Below are 23,612 nucleotides of genomic sequence, written 5' to 3' on the forward strand. Positions count from 1 at the left end.
ATGCCCCAGTGGTTTCCTCTATGCCTGTGAATGTGGCCTCAAATATTGTACAAAATTCGCTATTGGTACCATTCTCCTAGGTCAGGAATGGCCAACACCCCATGTGCCAGTCTCCATGTGGTGGTGGTGCCTCCCTAACGGGCTGGTTGGGCAGTATTGTGCTGCTGTCCCTGGGTTCTGCAGAGCAGAAGATTGTGATGAGTAGTGATGTCTTCCATGGGGGCTGGAGCAGAGGGGTTAGTTACACATTCATTAGATAAAGTGTACAATTCAATGGTTTCCAAATACATTTACAGAGTTGTGCAACCATCACCATAGTCAATTTTATAAAATTTTTCATTATCCCCAAAAGACTCCTCCTACCCTTTAGCAGTCACCCTTCCTTCCCCCAAAACACCCCCCTCCCTAGCAATACCAACATGAAGGTTTATTTGCTAAGTCGTCTTTATCTTAGGGAATCCCTCCAACCCTGCCTCCTGAACTTGCTTACTCATCTTGATGTTCTTATAGAACTCCCATTTGGATCAAGTTCTTGTTCTCCCTCCACTTGTTAGGTTTGAGAGTTGAAAATCACTCTTGCTTCCCCCAATCCTGACTGGCTCTAGTTCCCCGTCAAGGAAGAGCTTGCACGAGATTGCCTGTTGGACATGGATGACATTTTTAAAAATTAGCTTTATTGAGATATAATTGATATACCATTACATTCATCATTTAAAGTATACAATTCAATGGTTTCAAAATATATTTATAGAGTTGTGCAACCATCACCATAATCAACTTGTTAACATTTTCATCATCCCCAGAAGAATTCTCCTGCTCTTTAGCAGTGTTAAGTCTGGGGAGAGGAAATCCCATGGCAGAATACTTCTAAAAACCGAAATCAGTCAAAGGGAGAAATAAAGTTTAAAATCCGTTTATTGCTCCCAAGCGGCAGTCCCAGGTGGTCTCTCTTTCCTGCTCCAGAAGAAGCAAAACTGGCCCTCCCCTCACCTCTCAGGTACAGAGAAGCCCTCCTTGCCCAGGTAATTACCCATTGACATGGAGATGAATTTCTCTCCACCCCTGAGGAATGATGCAAATGCATTAAAGCCATACTTCTTTCAACCTCTGAATGCCTAATGATATGCAGATGTACTAAAGCCAGGCGAGATATTCTGGAAATACTACAATTTTACCCACAAGCAGTCACCCTCCCTTCCCTGAAAACACCCTCCTCCCTAGCAATACCAACATGAATCTGTTTTATTTTTCTATAGATTTGTCTATTCTGGATATTTCACACAAATGAAATTATATAATATGTATTCTTTTGTGACTGGCTTCTTTCACTTAGCATGTTTTCAAGGTTTATCCACGTTGTAGCATATAGCAGTACTGCATTCCCTATTATTGCCGAGTAATATTTCATAGGATAGGTATGCCACATTTTGTTTATCAGTTCACCAGTTGATGGACATTTGGGTTGTTTCCACTTTTTGGTTATTAAGGATAATGCTATTATGAACATTCATGAACATGTTTTTGTATGGGCATAGGTTTTAATTTCTCCTGAGTAGGTAAGTCTATGTTTAGCCATTTGAGGAATTATCAGACTGCTTTCCAAAGTTGTTGCATTATTTAACATTTCCACAAGCATTTTATGGGTGTCCCAATTTCTCTATATCCTCTCCAACACATGTTATTGTTTGTCTTTTTGATTATAGCTATCCTGGCGGGGAGAGGGTGTTATCTCATTGTGCTTTCGATATATATTTCCATGATGGCTAATGATGCTGGGCACCTTTTCATGAGCTTATTAACCATTTGCATGTCTTTTTTGGAAGAAATGTCTATTCAGAGCCTTTGCCCAATGTTTAATTGGGTTTCTTTGTCTTTTTATTATTAAGTCCTTAGAGTTCTTTGTGTATTCTGGATATGAATCATTTATCAGATATATAGATTGCAAAAATCATCTCCCATTCTGTGAGTTATCTTCTCATTTTCTTGTTGTCCCTTGAAGTACAAAAGTTTTTAATTTTGATTATGTTCAATTTATGTATTTTTTCTTTTGTGGCTTTTGGTGCCTTATCTAAGAAACCACCGACTAATCCAACACCATGAAGATTTATGACTCTCTTCTTAACTAAGAGTTTAGTAATTTTAGTTCTTACATTTAGGTCTTTGATACATTTGAGCTAGTTTTTGTATATGGTGTGAGGTATGGTTCTAAAATCATACTTTACATTAATGTATAATTATCCCAGCATCATTTGCTAGAAAGATTATTATTTTCCTTGCCAGACTGGGAGCTTCCTAAGGGCAGGACCTTCACTTCCTGGGGCAGCACCATGTCCGCAGTGCCTATTGCAGTTCCTGGTCTGTGGTAGAGCCTCAGCACATACTTACCGAACACATGGTGGGCGAATGAGCGTGCTTTGCCAACTGGTAAGTGCAATTCAGCAGTCTGGCAGAATGATTATTTATTACTAGTTGTCATCACCTGGTTTTTCTTGGGATTCTTGCATAGCTCAGAATCTGGAGGGTTCAGGACACCTGATGTCTAGTTCATTGGTCTGATGCTTCCTATCTACAGGATCTTCAGGGTCTTGGGGATCCAACCACTAGTAGTCACTGGGCAGGGTCTTGAAGACATAGGTCAGCTGAGCGGGAGGAGGCAGTGGCTCAGGATTAAAGACTCTCCTTATCCCTTTGGCCAGAAAACTCGGTGAATCAAAGCAGGCATCTGAAATGCAAACTCTCATAAGGACCAGAGAGGAAACATAACAGATCAGTGCTGGGGGGTGGGGTTGTATTTTTGCTGAACTCTGGTTGGGCTGTATTGTTTTGAAACATGCACAACTTATTAAGCCCTTACGATTATTCCTCACTTCCACCAAGAATTAATTTACACATGTTATCTCAGATTGTGCTGTCCCAGTGGTCCAGCCTTGTTTTCTCTAGTTCTGGTATAGACACCGATGCAGAAAAAAGTGTCCTCACAGTTAGAAGAATAAGGAACAGGCACCATGATAAACGACACCTGCTTCTCAGCCTCAGGAGGTGAGGGGTGGTGGCAAGTCGGAGAGCATGGCCCCCTCTCAGCCCCAACCAGTTGCTGTCAGTGGATGCCACACGAAACTGTGGGACTAACGTTGCAGGAAATGTAAAGATTTCAAGAGAGGGTGAAAATTTGCACCCTTAGATGAAACCTCTTAATGTTCACACAACAAATGAAAAAAACGTTCTAAGCTCTGTGAGTCAAGCAAAATACCTCTGGCTTCTGTTCAGCCTGCAGCCTCCAGCTTTTGATTCCACCCAGAGGTAGGAAGACAGCTCAGGGAGGCACCCAGGGCCCTCAAGAGCAGCCACTCCAGAGGGGAGCAGGGGTCCTTCTCCTGCTTGTAGAGCTGTTCTTCTTAAAGCAGCTCATAGGGTTTTTGTGTGCAGCATCTCACACTTGGTTCTGGAGGTAGGATGACACGGATGAGGGGACTGAGGCATGGAGAGACTGAGAGGCTGGCTTAAGGTCTGAAGCTGAGACTCAAACCCAGGTCTTCTGACATCAAGCCAGGGGCTATAGCCTAGAGAAGAAAGAACAGAGGAACATACAAATCAATCACATACAGCTAGAAGTGAGTACTGTGCAGGGTAAATGCCAAGGGGGAAGGTCAGAGCTGGCATGCTTTCAGCTGCAAATAACAGAAACTTAAGTAAGAGTGGAGTAAACCAGACACTTTAACTTAGTAAGAGGGCTGGAGGAAGGCCATCACAGTGTATTATTACTATCTAGTCCATCCAGGATTGCTTTTTATCCCATCCTTCTGCTCCCCCATTCTGCTTTTGTCTGTGATGCCTCATGGCCTCAGTGTGGCTGCTACATCACGTTCTTGTAAGGTAGCATCCCTAGCAGATAGGAAAGGAGGAGGATTTCTCCTCGAAGTACTTTCTGTCTCCTCTTCTCCAACTCTCAAAAGATTACCCAGCCTTTGGGGTACAGATCAAATGCCTCCCTTTCAGTCATCCCATAAATACAGCCCACTTCCTCTAAATTCTGGTGGTATGTGGTTTGCTGGCCTTTTCTCAGCTCAAGTGTTTTGCATTATAACTAAAGCTGACTCTTGAACAAAGCAGAAGTTAGGGGCACTGATCCCTGAGGAGTTGAAATCCATGTGTAAATTTTGACTCCCCAAAACCTTAACTACTAATTGCCTACCGTTGACTGGAAGCCTTACCAATAACACAGTTGATTAACACATAATTGATATGTTATTTATATTATATACTATATTCTTACAATAAAGAGAAAAGAAAATGTTTTTTGAAATTGTTGCAAATCTCTAAAACATTTTCCAACATATTGATTGAAAAAACTCCATGTATAAGTGTAAGGGAGTTCAAATCCATGTTATTCAAGGGTCAGCTGCCCTTGTACTTGGAAGCAGATCTAGTTGGTCCCCTCTGAAGACTCAGGAAATGAACTGTCATGACTATCATGGAAAGGTTCCCTGGTGCCTGAAAATCTCAGGGCAACTGTGAGCCATCATTCTGGAAACCCATACCTACGGTCCCGACCTGCATGTCTGCAGGATCACAGATGAGAAAATGCTATATAGCTGGAAATCAGAGAGTTCTTAGATAAGAACATCTCTCCTTTTATCCATGAAGAGGCTGATTGTGGCTCAGAAGGCTTAGGAGACTTTCCCAGAGATATCCGGCTACACCAACATGTAGGCCCCAGCATACCCTATATATTTTGATTTTTAAAAAAGTGCCACAAATGATCTTATGATTGGCCTGGTTTTCCCAAATAAAACCTGGTGGGAAAAGTTACTTGGTTAGCTGGTGAAGGATCCTTAATATGTGATTGCTCCTCAGGTGTTTATGGGATGAGCTTTGTTTGATAGCATGAGTTCCTTGAGGCCTGTCACTACCACTTCTTTCTCCCATTGTACTGAGTAATTTTCCAAGTACATAGTAGGTGTTCAATAAAGAACTATTAGATGAAATTTTTACTACACCCACTTATACATCTCTTTCTCTATATTCCTCACTAATGGACTGTGGTGACATGCTTTAATTAAAAGACTGGGATTAAAAATGGAGCCCTGATGAGTAAACATGGTAATATATAATGAGGAGGGATAATTCACTAGCTTCCAGCTACCAAAGTAATTAATACTGCTGTAATGCCATTTAATGTCACTGGATGCTCACCCTGGAAAGGCCAGCCCCTTGCAGGGAGCAGAAAGAAAGATAAGCACACTCTACCCTCTAAGATTCTCATTGGCTGAGGCCCACAGCTATAGTTCTCCTTAATTAGCCTCCTTGGCCTCATAGCTTACTCATTAGGTGTTTCTGGTCCAGAATTTACTTTTTCCATAAAATTTAGTTTTAAATGTGTAGTCAGCACCACACTATTCTTCCTATAGAAGTAGCTCTATTTTCTTCTTTCTTCATCCATTGGGGTGTTATTATTCCTATCCATCCATCCATCCATCCACCCATCTATCCTTTCATCTACCCATCTATTCATCTATCCATCTAACCACCCACCTATCTATCCTTTCATCTACCCTTCCACTCATCTATCCATCTAACCACCCACCCATCTATCCTTTCATCTACCCTTCCATTCATCTATCCATCTATCCACCCACCCATCTATCCATCCACCCATCCATCCATCCATCTACCCAGCTATCTGTCCATCTACCCATCCATCCATCTATCCATCTATCCACCCACCTATCTATCCATCCATCCACCCATCTATCCATCCATCCACCCAGCTATCCATCCATCTGCCCACCCATCCATCTATCCATCCATCCACTCAGCTATCCATCCATCTACCCACTCATCTATCCATCCCCCCACCCACCTATCCATCCAGCCAGCTTGCTTTGAGTACCTTTTTTTGTGCTAGATGTTGTTTAAAGCTAGGATCCTCCGTGAACTGGCCCTCCCTTACCCATCTCCTACAACTCTCTCCTGCACTCTGCTGTCACTCCAAGTGTCACAACAGCCTTCTTGTTACTCCTTAAACAATCCAAGCTTGTTCCTGCTCCGAGGGCTTTTGCACTGAGGTTCTCTCTGACTAAAACTCTTCTGCTGAATTCTTGCTTGGCTCATTCCTTTATTTCATTACAGCTTTTTCTCAGTGGCCCCAGTGGTACCACCACCAGCAGTGAGGGGGGCAGCAGAATGTAGAGAAAAGGCAAGGGTTTGTATGTCAAGAGTCCTGGGTTCTGCCTTGGCTCTACCACTAACACGCTGTGTGCCCTTGGACAACTCTCTTGCCCTCTCTGGACCTTGGCCCCATCATTGGCCTTGTGAGGGGGTGGGCTATCTAATCTCTAATCTTCCCCCTTGCTTTGGGGCTCCATTACAGCCTCATGCTTTGCTTTCCTTCGCTTCTCCCCTCCTCGTGCTGACTCTGACCACCTGCATTTGCCTCTGTCTCCCTCTCAAGCCCCAGGAGCAGAGCACAGTTTCGAGGGCTGGCTGGTGAAGTGCCCAGCTTTCCTTGTCCCTGCTAAGGATAGGTGACACTTCATCCAGGCAGCATTCTTTGGGATCCTGGAGAAAACTGTTTTCTCTCTGCCTGAGGTGTCATTATTGTTAATAATGATGACATCAATCTACCTCATCAGGACCCACAAGTGCTTAACTAAGAAAAATGCTTTTGTTAGTAAATATAAAGTGTGCCTATTCCATCAGAATGACACCCCCAGACAGGCGAGTCTGCTCCCTTCTCCATACCCTGACTGCTCGTTTGCAAACCTGCCCTTCTTCAAACGACAGTGTTTATTTTTTATTGATGTTTCAGCACTATGACAAATACATTTTTCCATGAAGAGAAACATAATTAACTTAAGTCATTTATATTAATCACAAGGGGGGAAAATCATGCAAAACAGGGGTTATTTTATATTGAACAAGGCATGTTATCTAATGAATATAGATGATGCTGATTTATGTGTTTATCCAAAAAGCACCAGTAGGAAAAAAAAAAGACTAACATCAAACTCCACCCCATCCCCCCAAAAAGCTGAAAAAAATTCCCTCAAGGTCTATTTAATGATGCTTCCTGGTTTGGTGGCATCCTGCCCACAGACTGAAAAATAAAATGACTTTTCAAGTGTTTACAGAGCTTGAAGAGCAAGAGAAATTCTCTGCCTGCGTGGGTGTCCTCTGCCTGAATCCCAGGGAACTGTAATTACTTATTCCTGAAAACACTGGGCTGATACAGCCAGGTCTACACAGGTAGGATGGTGTGGACTGCTTCCTGCTGAGGCTTTGGGACTAGTCCCAAGGTCCGTCACTGCAGGGTGTGGTCAGCAGTGACTTGGCCACCGAGGCTCAGATTCCCAGCTGTGCTGACCAACAGGTGTGAATCCTTTCCATGGGAAAGTTGCAGTGGGAACAATTCACCGCGGTGAGTAGAATGCTCATGCCTCTTCCTCTCACACTCCTGAGTAAAGCAGTTGGCTGGGGTTCCCAGATACAAAGAAGAAAGGTGAGTGGGAGGGGAGAGGGAAGCATCACAGAAGTGTCACGCACAGAATGTTGCAGCCAGAAGCCAACACACTGCATGAAACCCAGCCCCTTGTTTCCCCAGTAAGTGAGCTGAGAGGCAGAAAATAGTAACAGCGGGAATTTATTGAGCACTTACTATGTGCCAGGTGTTGTTCTAAGTATTTTTAATGTTTTAATCCTTGCAATAATTTCATGGGATAGGTGCTATCATTGTTTCCATTTTACAGATGAGGAAACTGAGGCTCAGAGAAAGGAGAGGGATTCTACAAGGCCCCATAGCGAGTGACTGGCTGAACCAGACCCCAGACTGCAGTCCTTCTAAACCCCTCATCTGGAAGGAGAGGCAAGCAGGTCATTCTGCGTGTATCAATTACCCAAGGGAAGCTTTTGAGTAAGACTTTGGAAACTTTTTTAGAGCTCTGTTCTGTCTCTTTGTTTTATGTGGGCTGTTCCCTTTGCTGTCATAAACATCCCTACAAAATCTCAAATGACTGTGAGCTTGCCTTAGGGACACAGAGGTGACAGCTCAGTGAGCTATGAGATGGTACTCTGGGGGAGTCCAGGTTGGAATTATTGGGTGGGGGTAGCCAGTGTGTGAAGGCAGAGGATCCAGTGCCTGGGACTCTCAGAAGAACAGAGAGAGGCCAGCCTTGGAGCCAGGCTGGGACCCCAAAAGACCGTGCGGCAGCAGTTGCTCATTCTACAGGTGGAGAAACTCAGGTGGGGTGACCTGTTCCTGCCCACCCAGCAGGTTAGCGCTGAGCCTGGCAGGGAAGCTGGATCGCTTGTTTCTTCTTCCTGCTGTCTGCCCCGGACTAGCACCCTCCATGCAGACCCTCAAATAGGACTCCCATGCGGCAGTGGATGCTGGAGCCAGACTGTCTGGATTCAAATCCTGCCTCTGCCACTTGCTATGTGACCTTGGAGGAGTCCCCTAACTTCTCTGGCCTCAGTTGCCTGTACCTCCACCAGGGGATGGCTAAGGATAGATGTTCAGATTTAAGATGGTGCAGTACATATACCCACTGGCTATTATAATTATGGTGGAAAGAACCCCTATCCCAAGAGTATGCATCTCCTTGTCTGTGACTCCACACAAGTCCTCCGCAGACAGCAGGCCTGGCCAGGCCTCGTGTGGTAGAGAGGAGCAGGGAGGGCCTAGGAGGGCTTCAGGGTGGAAGCAGGAGGCGGAGACCGATGGAGTGTGGTTTTCATGGTTCCTCTGCACACTGAGCTCTCTGAACCTCCTCCCTTGCGGACCAGATTGAGATTTGTCTCTTGCCTGGTTCCTGGCTCCCCGCGCAGGCCAGGCTGAGCAGGATCCGGGGCCCCATCCATCCTTGGCTGCCTGGACAGCGATGTTAGAGCGCACATCTGTCACTGTCTCCAGTGCCGTGGATGACTGGAGTGTCATCTCTGACAAATGTCTGTGCAGGCAAGTTCTGTGAGGCTGTGGATACTTACAGATGCTGAAAACTCACAAACACGGGCGGGCTGCTTCATAGAACACAAGTGAGGACCTGGGATTCGGACTGGTGGCAGGAGAGGGGGGCTGACAGAGGATGGGACTTCAACTAGGAAGACCTGGGCTCTGCCTCTCAGTCTTCATGAAACTGGGCAAAGCATTTCCTCTCCCTGGGCCTGGGCTTCCCCACCTATGAAGTGGTGATAAAGGTGATAAACAACAGCGGTGCTACAAGAATCTGTCTTAATTTTCATGACACGTTAGCAATGATAGCAGCTAATCCTTCTCAAGCACCTGCTTTGGGCCAGGCATTTTGTGCATGCTGACACTAGCTCATCAAATTCTCCAAACAAGCCCATTTTACAGATGAGGAAACAGTTTCAGAGAAGCAACTTCTCTGGGGTCCCGTAGCAAGTGGCAAAGCCGACTTAGAATCCAAGCTGGGAGCAGGCAACCCTGACGGGTAAGGGTCCAGGAAGTAAATGTTCTATGCTTTGCAGGCTGTGTGGTCTCCTCCACAGTTACTCAACTTTGCCACCATTGTTTGCAAGTCAGACCACAAATAAATGCGCATGGCTGTGTGCATTGCCACTTCGTTTACAAAAACAGCTGGCCAACTGGCTTTGTCTTTGGGGCTTGCAGGCTGTAGTTTGCAGACCCCCTGCTCTAGGCTTCCAAATCAAAGGAGATGATTATGAGAAAGGGCTGTTCACACTTCAATGGGGCAGTATAGAGTGTGCTTGAGAACATGGGCTTGGGAGCCAGACTGCCTGTGTTCCAGCCCCAGCTGGGCCACTTACTGGCTGTGGCACCTGGCATGAGTTACTTAATAGCTCCATGCCTCAGTTTTCCTATCTACAAAGTGAGAATAATAATATTGGCTACCTTATAGGGTGGTTGTGAGATTTACATGATTAACCATGTAAAGCTTTGGACTGTTGGCCTCATACATCAGGAACACTGGGCAAGCATCATGTGCTGTCACTTGCCAGGGAACATTATCATCAACACCTGAGAGTCTGATGCCCATATAAATGGTGAGTTGGACCGGAGGTCCTGGCTCAGCTCTCCTGATTCTAGATTCCTTCTTTCTTCCTGCCATCAGCCCAACCCTCAGTGGGCGATGCTGTCTGCTTTATCATTCTGCTCCTAGCCCCCTAGGATGCTGTCTTGCCAATGGGTTTCAGCCCGGGGCAAGTTTGCTATGGATTCAGTGTGACCAAATAAATTGACAGCAAAACATTCTTTGGGGTGAAAGGGTTATACCCAACTTTATTTCCAGGTGGCAGGTCAGTTACTAGAATCCCATTCACTCAGAGCGAGTCTGTATGCAGCAAGCCGATCTCTGCCTCTGGGCCCCTCTGTCTGCACAGCTGTCCTCTGGGCCCTTCTGTCTGCACAGTCGTCCCACACAGCCATCCTCTGGGCCTCTCTGCACAGTCGTCCCACACAGCCATCCTCTGGGCCTCTGTCCTTGGCACTGCCAGCACTCCAGCCTCTGCTCTGCTCTCCTGCAGCCTTGCAGCCCTGCCACCGTGTCACATGCAGAGCACTGGGCAGAGCTCTTTATATAGAGACAACAGCCATGTGTTGTCCACAGGTGTGCAGTGAGCTAGTCAACCAGGGCCAGGTGAGAATCCTGGCCACAGGAACTCTCATTTTATCCACAGATGCCAAACAGAGGGACCATAGGGACTAGCCTGCTTCTTACCATTGTAAGGACATTGAGGTCCAGAGAGGGGAAGCAGCTTGCTCAAGGTCACACAGCCTCGGGTGTCAGATTCACTTCTATCTCCTTAGTCAATGCTCTTTCCCAAAGGCAGTAGCCACCTCTCAGACCAGTTCTTCTGGCTTGGTGAAATGTAAGGCATCTGCCTGCAGGTGAGGTCATCCAGGAGGAGATGGTTCTCCACTGCCTGGGTCTGGTAAACACGCTTGTGCAGGACAGAGACTGAGGCCAACTTCTTCCTATCCAGACACAAACCTTGGAGAACCCTCTGTCCAGCAGAGCCCAGCTCACCCCCAGCCCATGTCTCTCTCCTTGCTAATAAAGCTAAGAAGTCTCCATTCTCTGACCTGCTGAACTTTCCTTAGGGAATGATTAAAGGTAACATTTCCTGGAAAAAGCTGCAAGTAGATGCTATGTGGAATATGCAAACAAATCACCCCTGATTTGTACTTATGGTTGGTACTTATGGTTGTATATTGAGAAAAAAAAAAAAGAAAAACAGTTCGGACAGCTGGCCTGTCAACTATAGCTAGGCCCTGGTGGCTGCTGTTGAATGTCAGCCATTTCATATAATGTCAGCATTAGACCAGTCTCTCTGTGACCATAATGGAACATGATAAACACAAGGATATTATGAGACCCCAAGCATTCATGAACATCCTTTTCTCCCAGCTGACACAAGAGACTTCTCTCTTTTACCAGTGACAGCTCTAGGCTTGCTTCATTCCTTCATTCCTCCTACATAACAATGATTAAGATACCCGCTCAGCAAAATGCCATTGCAGCCTGATAGCAGACAGTCGAGAACAACACTTGCTTCCTCAGCTCTCGCTAAAATCGCCCAAAACAAGCCCCAAGCCCCCCAGCAGCCTCTTGCTGAGGCAGTCCCTGGGTCCCCAAGATGCATGCTTTCCCTCTCTGCAGTAAGTTCGTACGTAAACCTGATTTTATCTGACTCTGAGGGTGTTTCTGTTGATCTTTGGGCACTGGGCTTTATCAACATATTTATCAGTATTGAAACATGGATGTGTGGGTGGAGAAGGAATGCCCAGTGACAAGGAGGGAAGGTGGGAATCATAGAAAGCCAATCTTTGAGTCCTATGGGGAATCAGGTGTTTTGGATGTAACGCAGCTCTTGGGAGGTGGAACCTGCCATGAAGGAGTTATTTCATTTTACCTCCTTACTAACCTTGGTGGAGTAGTAGCATTCCATTTACAGATAAAAACAATAATAAAACCCCCTGAGTTTCCCAAGCTTAATGAACTTGCCTGCCATTCCTCAGCTGGTGAGTGGTGGGTGCAGGAGCTAGGAGTCCGCTGATGCTAAGCCCAGAGTTGATGAGTTGATATAAGGCTAACCTATGGCCTACATAGCAAGGAAACCCTATACACCATCTGGTTCTCGTTGACAGCACTGATGACCTTAAGTTGGGTGATATCCTCTAGGACGTGCCAACCACGTGGTTGGAGTCAGTGAAAGGGTTTGGTGGCCACAGTCTCCATCTTTAGAGCTGACGTTGCCCCCCAGAGCTGGGCTTCAAATCCACTTGGTTTGAAGGATACAGCCTTTGCTACTGACCCTGAACTGGGAGCGGATGATCAGGGAGAAGCCCTGCTGATGCTTCACCTTGACCCTATCCTTTGCACCCAGTACTCTTCATTTACTTTCTTAAGCCATCATTTCTATAGTGAGAATATACAGAAGGGGACACCCCAGCTCCATCAACGGGTGTCTGCTGCAGAATGGTGGGAATTGCACTGTGTTCATGAAGCTTCTCTTCCAGCTTCCCCATTAGGTTCCATAGGCCTGCACCTCCGTGGGCCAGGGGGCATCTGCAAGGTTGCATTGTGGAAGCTTAAGGGCAGGAGGAAGGTGGGCAGGGGAACTTTTTAAGTGCCCTCTCCATGGCACACATTATGCTCGTGCCTTTCATAGACATGGAAGGCTATCAGAGCTGGATTTTATTTTAGTGGGAGAACTGTCACTGGGAAGCAGCTAGTAGTGTGAGGATTTTGGACATTGAAAAGTGGCTTCTATGTAATGGGAGGCTGACTGATGAACCTGCTTCCCTTGTTTTGGGAAAACCAGCAGGCTGGGATCTTGGAGAGAGAAATGTAGACCAAGCACCCAGCTATTATTCTTGGAGAATATGGTGATGTCACCCAAATCCTCAACAGATTAAGAATGGGTTCTGTCTAGCCATGGAAATTTGGTATATTACACCAGTCTGTGTCCTTGAAGGATTAGAGAATGTTTTTCTAATACACAGATCTTTGAAATCCCTGATATAGTGTGGTTTCCAGGATGAATAAACCAGAATGTGGGAGATGTACCTATTAGCTGTTGTGATGGATTTGTCTGGCCGTGAGAGTCAGCCCAGCCCTGTGGGTCCAGGTATGGGATTTCCCTTGAAGAATGACATCATCTCACCTTTCACTGGGTCTGAAGGTTCTGCTGGGAACCCCGAAGAGGGAGGGGGTATAGTGATTCTGAGGCAAGGGTGCTCAGCTGGCCTGCGCACAGGGCTTGCCAAGGGCAGGCAGAGGCCTGGAGCTGGGGCAGGGCCTGTGAGCCGAAGAGTAGCGGTCTCTGGCGGCAACATAAGGCACCTCCTGTGTTGTCGTTGCTATGCCACAGGTGTTCAGTGAAGCTTGGCTAGACACCCATAGCACGGGTGCAGCAGCTGGAGAATTAACATCCTGTCCTCCATCACCAAAGGACACTGGCCTTCTTGAGCTGTTGCTCAGGGTACTTGTGCATGCCCCAGAGTCTTGACACTGTTGTTCCCTGTGCCTGGAATGTCCTTCCTTGCCCTTCCTTTAAGTGTCACTTCTCAGTAACACTGTCCCTGACCACTTGAAAATTCTAACTTCCTATGCCCTGCTCTAGGTTTTTCTCCTTAGCATATATCCCTAATATAATACATACTTTCTTTATGCATCCTGTGTATCATCTGTCTCTTCCTAGAATATGAACTCTCTGAGGCAAGGAATTTTTGTCTAATATAGTCACAGTTACAGTCCTCAGGGTTTAAAACTCAGTAAGACACAGTGTAGGCACTCAATCTGGAGGAATGAATGGATTTCTTCTATTTCTATTGTACTCAGAGTGTGTATTTCATCAAACAGGGTCATCATTTATTGGTATGATCATATTTCCCCCTTGCATTTGTTGGTATAATAAATTATTTTAATTGATTTCTTGTTATAAATCTGTATGTTACTAGGATAAATCCCACTTGATCATAAAGACATTTTGCCAGATTTCATTTACTAGTGCTTTATTTTGAATTTTTACATTTTTAGTTGGAAGAACAATTGGTCTACAGTTTCCTTTTTCGAAGCGATCCGTATCAGGCTTTGGTAGTAGGCAAAGCAGGCTTCATAAAGTGAATTGCAGTGTTTTATCTTTTCCTGTGATCTGGAAGAGTTTAATTAACATTGGAATTATTTGTTTTTTAAAGGTTACATAGAACTCAGCTATGAAACCATCTGTTCCTGGTCCCTTTTGTAATGGCAGAGCTTCCCCACCTTTCCAGTCTCTTTGTGGTAATTGGCCTTTGCATTTCTTACTTTTCTTTGGGTCAATTTTGGTCATTTATTTTTTACTAGGTAAACATCCACTTCTTGTAGATTTCCTATTTTGTTTCCCTGTGGAGTTGATGTCAGATTCCCCTGTAGTGTTTAAATCCTGAGGGCATCTATGCTTATGTCTCCTTTCTCATTCCTAACTGCTTGATTTCATTCCCTTTCTTTTCCTTTTAATCAAGTTCCTGACAAATTTGCTTATTTCAGCACTTTGGCGAACTAGAGAGGTCTGTGTCCACACTTGGAGACCAAGGTTCATGTAGAGAGGCGCCTGTAGGGGGCGCATGGAGCAGTTCAGGATGGTGGGCGCAGGACTCGGGCTGGTGAAGGAGGGTGGATGATGCAGACGGCTGTCTCCTCACTCCTGGTTAACGACTTGGCAAAGCACTCAGGTTCTCTGCATTTCAGTTTCCTCATGATAGAGCAGAACCTAACTCACGTGGGTGGAAAGGAGGACTAGATGTGTGTATATGTGTAAAGCACCAGGCATAACACCTAGCAGAGAGCAAATGTGTAATTAATGTCAGCCCTTATTGTGGAGGGAGTGTGCTGGAGGCACAAGAGGCCTCAAGAATTCCTGGAAATCCCAGGGAGTCCTGTAGAAGAACGGACTTGGAGGCCCCATCCTGCAGATATTTGGGAGGAGTGGAGATTGCCTACTACAGGGAGTATGACCTTCCTCTGTGGTCCCAGGCTAGTTAGATATGGGAGCCATAGCAGTGACACAAATACTCTTTCACTAAATCTGTCCTGTAAGTCCACAAGGTAGGTATGATGTCGAACCTATAAAAATGCTAATATAATATTCAATCATTTCTAGCCTACAAACAGGCTTTTTCATATGGTTCACCCTATTGTTACTATCATTTCCATTTTTCAGAGGACAGGTTGAGAGGGGTGAAGCAGCTGTCCTAAGGTCACACAGCCTGCTGGTAGAGGATACTTTTGTCAAACCAGGGTCATACAATTCCAAAGCCTATGTGATACCTCCCAGCATGGTCAGCAAAATGAAAAAACACACAGGTCATTGCGAAGATATGCTGCAAACCCAACCTGAATGAGGGGGGTCAATCCTGATGGCTGAAAAATGGTAACTGAGAACCTAGGAGGGTGATCTGCACAGGAGGGGAGGACCGGGCTCTGATGGAGAGAGCGCCTGGGGTCTGAAAACCCTGTGTCCAGTGCTGTGGCCTTGAAAGTGGCCACTGTCATTCTAACATTCTATGTATGGAACTATTTCAGCAAATATCCTAGTAAGAGCAGGTGTTTACTTCCAGTACCTGGGAACTCTTGAAAGGCAGGGCTCCTCTCTCATTTTTCTTGTAACCATCTTATAGGCAACAGAGTCCTGACAAATGGTCAGACTTTAGCTTGTTGTACAAGGGCCTGCTCATCCGGACAGAATGTGGGGAGGGAGGGATGGCTGTTGTTTACCTGGTTCTGCCCAACATGGGCTCTGATAGTCATGTAGGACTGATCTCTCTGGGGCTCTATGAATATGAATGACCATGCCTAAGGTGGGCCTTAAACTTGGGACTTTATGAAGATGACAAAATGCTTTGCTGATGTGAATGCCTGGATTGCAGTGAGGATGCATATGGGTTTATGTACACACGCGCATACAATAAACTGACAAGGATAGTAGAGAGGGTGTGATGTGAGTCTCCAGGTCTGCACAGTAAGAATGAGGCCAGCCTTAGCCAGAAGGGCTAGGATGCCAAGTCCATGGTCTGGCTTGCAGCTCTAAGCAGGGACATCCACTTCTTGCCCCAGAACCCTCCTTCCTGATCCTCAGTCACTGCTTATGCACTTATTGAAACCTTACTAAGAGCCTGAAGAACTGGATCTCACCTATTTCCAGAGGAGGGTTGCCTCTCCCCACCACACAGCAGAATTCTGACTCTGGTTGACCACAGCCCTGGTCTCCAAACTGAGAGCATGCAGGCTGCCTTCCGTCTTCAGGTCCAGTGGGAGACTCTGCCCTGGAATTTCTCCTTCTGCTTATGGGAATGGTAAGTGTCATTCATCTCAGCCCGGTTTTCTGGGATGAAGATGGTTCTTGGAGTCCAAATAAGAATAGAGTGCCCACTTGTGGCACCCAGCCGTTCCTGTGAAGGCTGCTGTGGTTGACACGGTACCCTGCCAATCCTCTTGGTACTCTGGTTTCAGTGCGCATGGTAGCTTCTGGCTGCGAACACCTGCTGCCTCTGCTCCAGGGTTTTCTCTGGCTGCAGGGCAGTGGGCGGCTCAGACAGTGGACAGACTAGAAGGGTTGGGAAGTTAACGTCTATGGGAAAAACCCTCAACCAATGACAGATGAGAGTGGATGAATACCCCAATTCCCTTCTGCTTGGGTGGGATGCCTGTGGCATGTTCTATGCAGCCTCTTGGAGGGCAGCCAGTGGAACAGGTAGGTAGCATGCTCATGCCCCCTTACTTCCCCACACTCCTGTTTCCTGGGCTCACTTCCCAGGTAAACCATGCACCCGAGTCCTTGCCTTAGGGTCTGCTTCTGGGGAGCCCCACTAAGGCATCCCTTAAACATCCCTCCCTCTCATCCAAAGGCCCATGTGTACCTGCTGATTGATTGGGTGATGCTCTGCAAACACCTTTCTCTTAGCCAGTCTGTCCTCTTTGTAGCTCAGGCCTTTGGGGTTTGTGTGGATCTAGAGACTATTTGTCAAAAGAGCTCATTCTGCTGCCTGAGCAAGGCTTACGCTAACCCACGTCACTCACTGCACAGCCCGTTCCCCAGAGAGCCCCCGGAGGCTTAGGATGGATGCACCTGTGGGAGGCTTTCATCTTCACTTGTATCTGGACACAGCATGGGCTCCAGTTAAGTGTAGCACTCTGGTGCACTGGCTGTCCTGTTGCTGAGGTCCCTCCGTGCAGTGGTGCCCCAGGGACCGAGTGGAACTTCCTCATGCCAGCCCAGGCTTTCTGGAATGATGGACTTCTCTATGTTCCAGAGCTCATGGCCCTGCCCTGGCACGTCTGTGACTCTGCAGTCAGAAGCAGTGCAGCTGTGACTCCTCATGTTCAAGGCCTGACCCTGTCCTGTGGCTTCATCTCTGAACTGACTCCTGAATCCACTGCTTCCTGCTCACCAGCACCTGCATGTCTAAGGGTATCTCACGCATATGCTCAAATTGGAACCTACTCTGCACAGGTTCCTCCATCATGGCTAATGGCAACTCCTTCCTTCCTTCCAGGAGCTTGAGACAAAACCCCTCAGGCCATCTTGACCCCTGTCTTCTTCTCACAACTCACGTCCCATCCTTCAGTAAATACTGTTGTCTTAGTCATCCAGACTCTGATCATGCTGCCCACCTCCTCGGCTGCCTCTCAGATTCAGGCCATCATTATTTCTTGCCTGGATTTTTGCAGTGGTCGATCTCCCACCGTGGTCACCCTCCCCCCGGCTAACCTTCTGTCTATTCCCAACACAGCAGTCAATTAAAGCCGAAGTCAGAGCAGATCCCTGCTCTGCCCGGAGCCCTCCCACTAGAGGAAAGGCCAAGTTCTTACAATGGCCTCAAGGCCCCATAAGAACTGGCCCCCAAGCCTGTCCACACTTCTCCCCCTTCACCCTCTAGGATTCACCTCCTGGCTAACTCCTCTCCAGTTACACCGCCCTCCTTCTTTCCTTCAAACACCCAGCCACGCCCCTGCCTTAGGGACTTTGCACCTACTGTTTCCTTGGCCTAGAGCATTCTTCCCCCAGAAGAGGCTCCCCCATCTCCTTCAGGGCTTTACTCGAATGTCTCCCTGCCTATAGTGTTCCTCACCTCCGAGGCACTCCCTGGCCCCCTCCTCTGCCTCATTTGTCTCTTTGGCACTTATCACCATTTGACATCCCATATACTTTACTTGGTTATCTTGGTTATAACAGATGGGAACGGAAGCTCCTTGACAGCTGGGGCCATTGTTCACTGTTGAATCTCCACCATTAGAACAAAGCTTGGCAAGGGGTAGGTCTTGAATAGCTGTTTATTTAAAGATAAATACATGTACGAAAGGCTGGCTGTTGAGTAAGTCATTGTTCTCTGGACCGTTTGCCAAGGCCCTGGGCCTGCTCTTGCCGTTTGGATTCACAGAAAGGCCTCCTCTGAGAAGCTGGCTCGAAGGCCAGGGATGTCCCCAGCACTTGCCAGGATCATCAAGACTGAGCTGGTTTTCTTTGCTGAGGGATCATTTAGTTGAAACAGAAAAGTGGGGTGTCGGACAGTAGAAGCAGGGGTCCCGACATCCACCCCTGGGGACACCCGAGGTCTGTGACCCCCCTGGCCTCTTTGTCTAACTTGCTCTAACCCTGGTGTTGGACTCTGAAGTGCCTGTAACAGCTTCCTTTATCCCCCAGACTGCTGTGTGTGTGAAAATACCCAATAGCCATCAGATAAGGACTCTGGAATATGGGGCAATGTCACAAGGGCAACAAGCAGGCCAATCCCAACACCAGTTAGCCAGCCAGGTCCCCGAACCTTAGTCCCCAGCTATCCCAGGCCTTCGGACTGCTCTTCCCACACCAGAGCGCTGTACACCTCACCTGCCCACATAGCCACACAGCTCCTTCTCCCTGGGAGTGGAGCTCACCCCTCTTTCCACGGCTCGCGGTAGCAGAGCAGCAGTGTGTTCCTAGCCGGGGGCCCTGCCCCTCGGTGTGGGGCTTGTTCCAGTTGCTGCCTGGGAGTCCGAATGGAGGCTGTACCCAGCATTGGAGGGGGTGGGCTGGTGGCGATCTGGTTGTTGCAGGACAGGAGGTGCCTCTCCGTTCTGGTAGGGCATGTTCGGGGGCAGGGTGGAGCTGGCCACCTCTCCTGCCTTCTGGCTGGGCTGGCAGTGCCCCACCCTGCTGAGCTGGATGACGGCAGAGCCCTTACTGACCACCACCCTGGTCCTCCATGCAGCAGCCAGAGTGACATTTCTAAATAATAAATTCATGATGGTTAATTTTATGTATCAATTTGATGGGGCCGCAGGTAGCCCAGACAGTTGGTTAAACATGATTTCTGGATGTGTCTGTGAGGGTTTCCTGGAAGAGATTAGCATTTGAATCGGACTGAGTGAAGTAGATGGCCCTGCCCACTGGGGGAGGGCACCATCCAACACGAGGAGGGCCTGGATAGGATAAAATGGGGAAGGCAGGTTGAATGAGCTCTCTGCCTGACTCCTGGGGCAAAGTCAGCCATCTCCCGCCTTTAGCGTCCCGTTCTCAGGCCTGCAGACTCAGACTGGAATCTACACCATCAGCCTCTGGCTTTGGGGCTTTCGTACTGCCACCAGCTTTCCTGGATCTCCTGCTTGCAGGTGGCAGAGTCGTGGGAGTTCCATCACTGTGTGAATCAATTCCTTATAATAAATCTCTCTCTGTATGTATAATACTAATACTAATGTCATTACCATGCTTGCAGCTCCTCCATGATACCTTTCTGCTTTTAAGACAAAATACATCTCTGTAGCATCGGTTTGGCACATAAGGCCTCTGGTGAGCTGGCCCCCGGCTGCCTCCTTGCCTCACCATCCTCTCGACTGTTAGGCAGCATCAGGTCTCCCTCCTCTGCTCCTCTGTGTCCACGAGCCCCTGGTGGCCTGTCACAGCAGTGTGTGATCACCCGCTTCCCTCTCTGGACCATGAGCTCCTGAAAGGCAGGGGCTGGGCTAAATATTTTTGGAATCTTTCACATTTGGCACGGTGCCTGGCCCATGGTAGAGCTGAGTGTGTGTGTGTAGGTGGGTGGGTGTGTGCTTGGACATGCATGTGAAATGAATGGATGAAGGCCAGCCTCACAGGTGTCCCTCTCCGTCTTTGGCCTGCTGTGGGTGGAAGTGGCCAGGGTGGACCCTCTAGTCCCCTCTCTAGCTTCCACCATCAGGGCCACAGGCTGCCTGCTGCTTCTGATTTCTCCACGCCAGGTCACTGCAGAAGCTGCTCTGAATCTGCTCCACCTCCTTTTACTTCCCGCTCACCCATTCTCAGGCAGCCGGTGTTCCCACTGGCCTCCCAAGCCTCAACCTATCCCCAAGGCCAAGTAGCCTCTTCTCTGGTGCTGTGCCTCCATCTGGCTCCATGACCTTGAGCACGTCACTTCACCTAATTCACAGCCTCAGGGGGCCACAAGAGGCCCTCAGGTTAGGCACCGCACAGTGCCGTGGACCATGCAGTCTGTGGATGTTGCTGCTGGCCGGAGCAGCACAGTGACTGCTTCAGTCTCCTCTCATCAAGGGGACAGCGATACTGCGAGGGGTGGCAGGCTTAGACATACTATAACATGGGCAAACACACAGCGCCTAGCAAGGGAGTACTTACAGGCACTCAGTGAAAGGGCTGTATTTAGAGTTGTTGGATTCTCATCATCATTACTTCTGAGTGCCTCCCTCTCCTCTGACCCATGGGTATGGCTGTGGCCTCCCCTGGGGTTGGCGGGAAGTCGGGGGTTTCAGTCTCACATGGCATTCCTCAAGCTGGGCGCTCACGTCTGCTTGGATTGCTTCGTCACATGGAAGACGTCTCTATTGCTCCCCACTGTGGGGGGGAACCAAGGCTGTTTCCATTACTGCCTTGGCGGAAAGGAAACATACATCATCTGCAGGCTCATGAAATTAGATCACTGAGCTCCGTCCCTCTGGATTTCTGAGTCAGCAGGTCTGATAGGAGGCCCAGTAATCTACATGTCACCCTTTCCAGGTGATATGGATGCTCCTGATCCAGGGACCACATTTTGAGAACAACTGGGCTAAAGAAACCTTTGCTCCTCCCCAGTCTTGGTTAGATAACAAAGTCATCCTCCTTGAACTTGAAAGCAGGATTGCCTGGACTGCAAAGTGCATGTGAGGTAGGGGGAGAGGGAGGATGTGGAGGAGGGTGGGTTCCCCACACTCTTATGGTTAGAGTTGGCACACAAAAACGTAGCTATTTAGGAGCCTAATCATGAACAAGGCATTGTGTGCAAATGTGACTAGGATGAGATTTCTGTCAATAAAGCACAAAACCACCCATCGGTGCTTTGTAGTTTATAAAGGGCTTCCATATGCATTTTCTAATTTAATCCTTAGAGAGACCCTGTGAGGTGGACAAGGCATGTATAGTTGCCCCATTTTACAGCTGAGGAATCGCAAGGTGAATTAACCTTTTTTCTTGCCTGCTGTGTTCCAGGCACATTACATATAGGAGCTTACCCAATCCTCCAACAATGCTCAGAAATAGGTATTATTACTTATCATGGAGATACGGGACTTTGAGTTTGAGGGATCTATTGATCTGTCAAAGATTGTGCACTTAATTAGCAGCAGAGCCAGAACTAAAATCAATTTCCTCTGACTCACCATTGAGGACTCTTCCTAAGACACCATATTTTGTGTGTGTAACGGGGATGACATTTATAATGACTCGAGTAGTTGTAACTGAAGAGAATTTTGTTGTCCTTTCAAATTCTCTGAGTTCAGTTTTTTCAATCTAGGTTTCAGATCTTTTGTGAACGGAATCAAGATACTGGGGAGAGAACCTTGAAACAGGCAGACCAAGGTGAGTTACAAGAAGGAGGGAGTAAGTGGAGAGGAAGTGGTTGGGGAATGCCTTCTGGGTTGAGTGATGGAAGTTTTGTGGATTTGGCAAGTGGGGGAACTCCAGACCAGTTGCCAGGTGGGAACTGAGGGGAGGAGCAGGAGAGGAATATCACAGTTTGTCTGTGGCATTGAAATTGGGTCTTTATGATTATTCTTCAAAAGTTGCAGGAAAAATTGACATAAATGTAAAATAACATTTGGCAATTGGACTGCGCTCATTGATATGTGGTGCTGTATAGAGAATGGGTTGCATGGAACCCCAGCTTAGGGGAAGGTTATTCATGCATGTGTTTGAAAGAGAAGATGCTTGAATGTGAAAGATAACGGTATAAAAAAAAAGATTCAGTGACAGAGATACTTAGACTAGGAAAGAAAGAGAGAAGGGGGAAAAGGAAACAAAAGTGAGAGAAATAAGTAAGAAAGAAAAAAAGGGGGGAATAGGTGTCCAAAAAAATTGACAGACTCTGTAAATCTAGAGAGACGTATAGGGAAAATAAAATAGAAACCAAGGAAAGTAAGTTCGTCCCCTACCTGTATCTCAAGGCTCTCTACTACTGTGTTTCTCCAACCTTTCAACTATGATTAACTCCTAGGAACATATTTCCCCATTGCTATACACTACGTATACACATACGCACCTAGAAAAAATTTTTTTTGTATTTTTAGGAACTCATGCTTACCCTGCAGTCCCCCGTGAACCACATCTGCTAGTACTCACATCCTGTGTCCTCCTCTCTCACAATGACCCTGGGCCTGGCCGAGTGACTGGCTTCTGCCAGCAAGACATTAGCAAGGGAGGTGCAAGTGGAGGCTTGCACCATGGGGCTTGTCTTTTGCAGGTTAGTCTTGGGATGTACTCCCTTGGAGCCCAGAAGTCATGTTTTTGAAGCCCAATGAGTCATATGGAGAAGCCCCCTGTTAGAGCACCGAAGCCCTAGCTGACCACCCCAGCAAAGCTCCCAGGCCACAGACAGACCAACATGCCAACCACGTGAGGGAGGCTTCTTGGAACTGGGTCCTCCAGCCCTTGTGAGTCACCCCATCTAACGCCCATGGAACAGAGAGGCACTGTCTTCACTGAGCCCAAATTTCAGAATCATGAACAAATAAATGTTGTTGTTTCAAGACCACAAAGTTTTGGGGTTGGGTTTGTTATGTAGCAACAGATAACCAGAAATTCTTACTATACACAATGCACCATGATATGTTCTATGGAAGTTCATTCTATTTTATTTTTCAAAGTGCTGCATTGATTTCATGACCCACCGATGAGTCATGGTCAACAGTTTGAAAAGTGTTGCTCTAATCAATGGCGGATGTGTTTGAAATGTCTGTCCTCTCCCTCTATCCTGTTGTTCTAAGAATCATGACATATAAGAGGTCACCCAGTCCAGGACTGTGCCTCAGAAAGGGCTGCTCCAGAAGCCATCTGGGTCTCCAGGTGGACCTTTCCTTTCAGTAGATAGTACTACTCAGAGGAAGTCTATAGTCTTTTTGTATGCTTGCTCCGAATCTTATAAGCACAATTTACAGCCAAGCATTGTCTCCTGGTACCCAATTCTGCCAGATACTGAATTCATCCCTCCACATGGAGGAAGGGTATGACTCCCCCCATACCCATCCTTGTACCCATCTACATCTCAAGTCTCTGGGTTAAATAAAATGAAGTAGGCATCTTCTGATGTCATTCAAGTTTCCTGTGACACCTACCAAATAAATGGTTTCTTCCTCTGATGCAGTGATTCCTGA

At 47.2% G+C, this 23,612-nt stretch overlaps 1 long non-coding RNA gene across 1 annotated transcript; it reads left to right on the forward strand.

Annotated features, from left to right (window-relative positions):
- Positions 1–12,826: 12,826 nt before the first annotated feature.
- LOC130681346 (uncharacterized) lies at positions 12,827–22,950 on the forward strand. Its single transcript, XR_008994437.1, has 3 exons — positions 12,827–12,925; positions 21,758–21,822; positions 22,703–22,950. It is a non-coding gene; the product is annotated as an uncharacterized LOC130681346 (long non-coding RNA).
- The last annotated feature ends 662 nt before the right edge of the window (positions 22,951–23,612 follow it).

The sequence above is a fragment of the Manis pentadactyla genome, chromosome 16 (assembly GCF_030020395.1).
Source record: "Manis pentadactyla isolate mManPen7 chromosome 16, mManPen7.hap1, whole genome shotgun sequence".
Taxonomy (NCBI): domain Eukaryota; kingdom Metazoa; phylum Chordata; class Mammalia; order Pholidota; family Manidae; genus Manis; species Manis pentadactyla.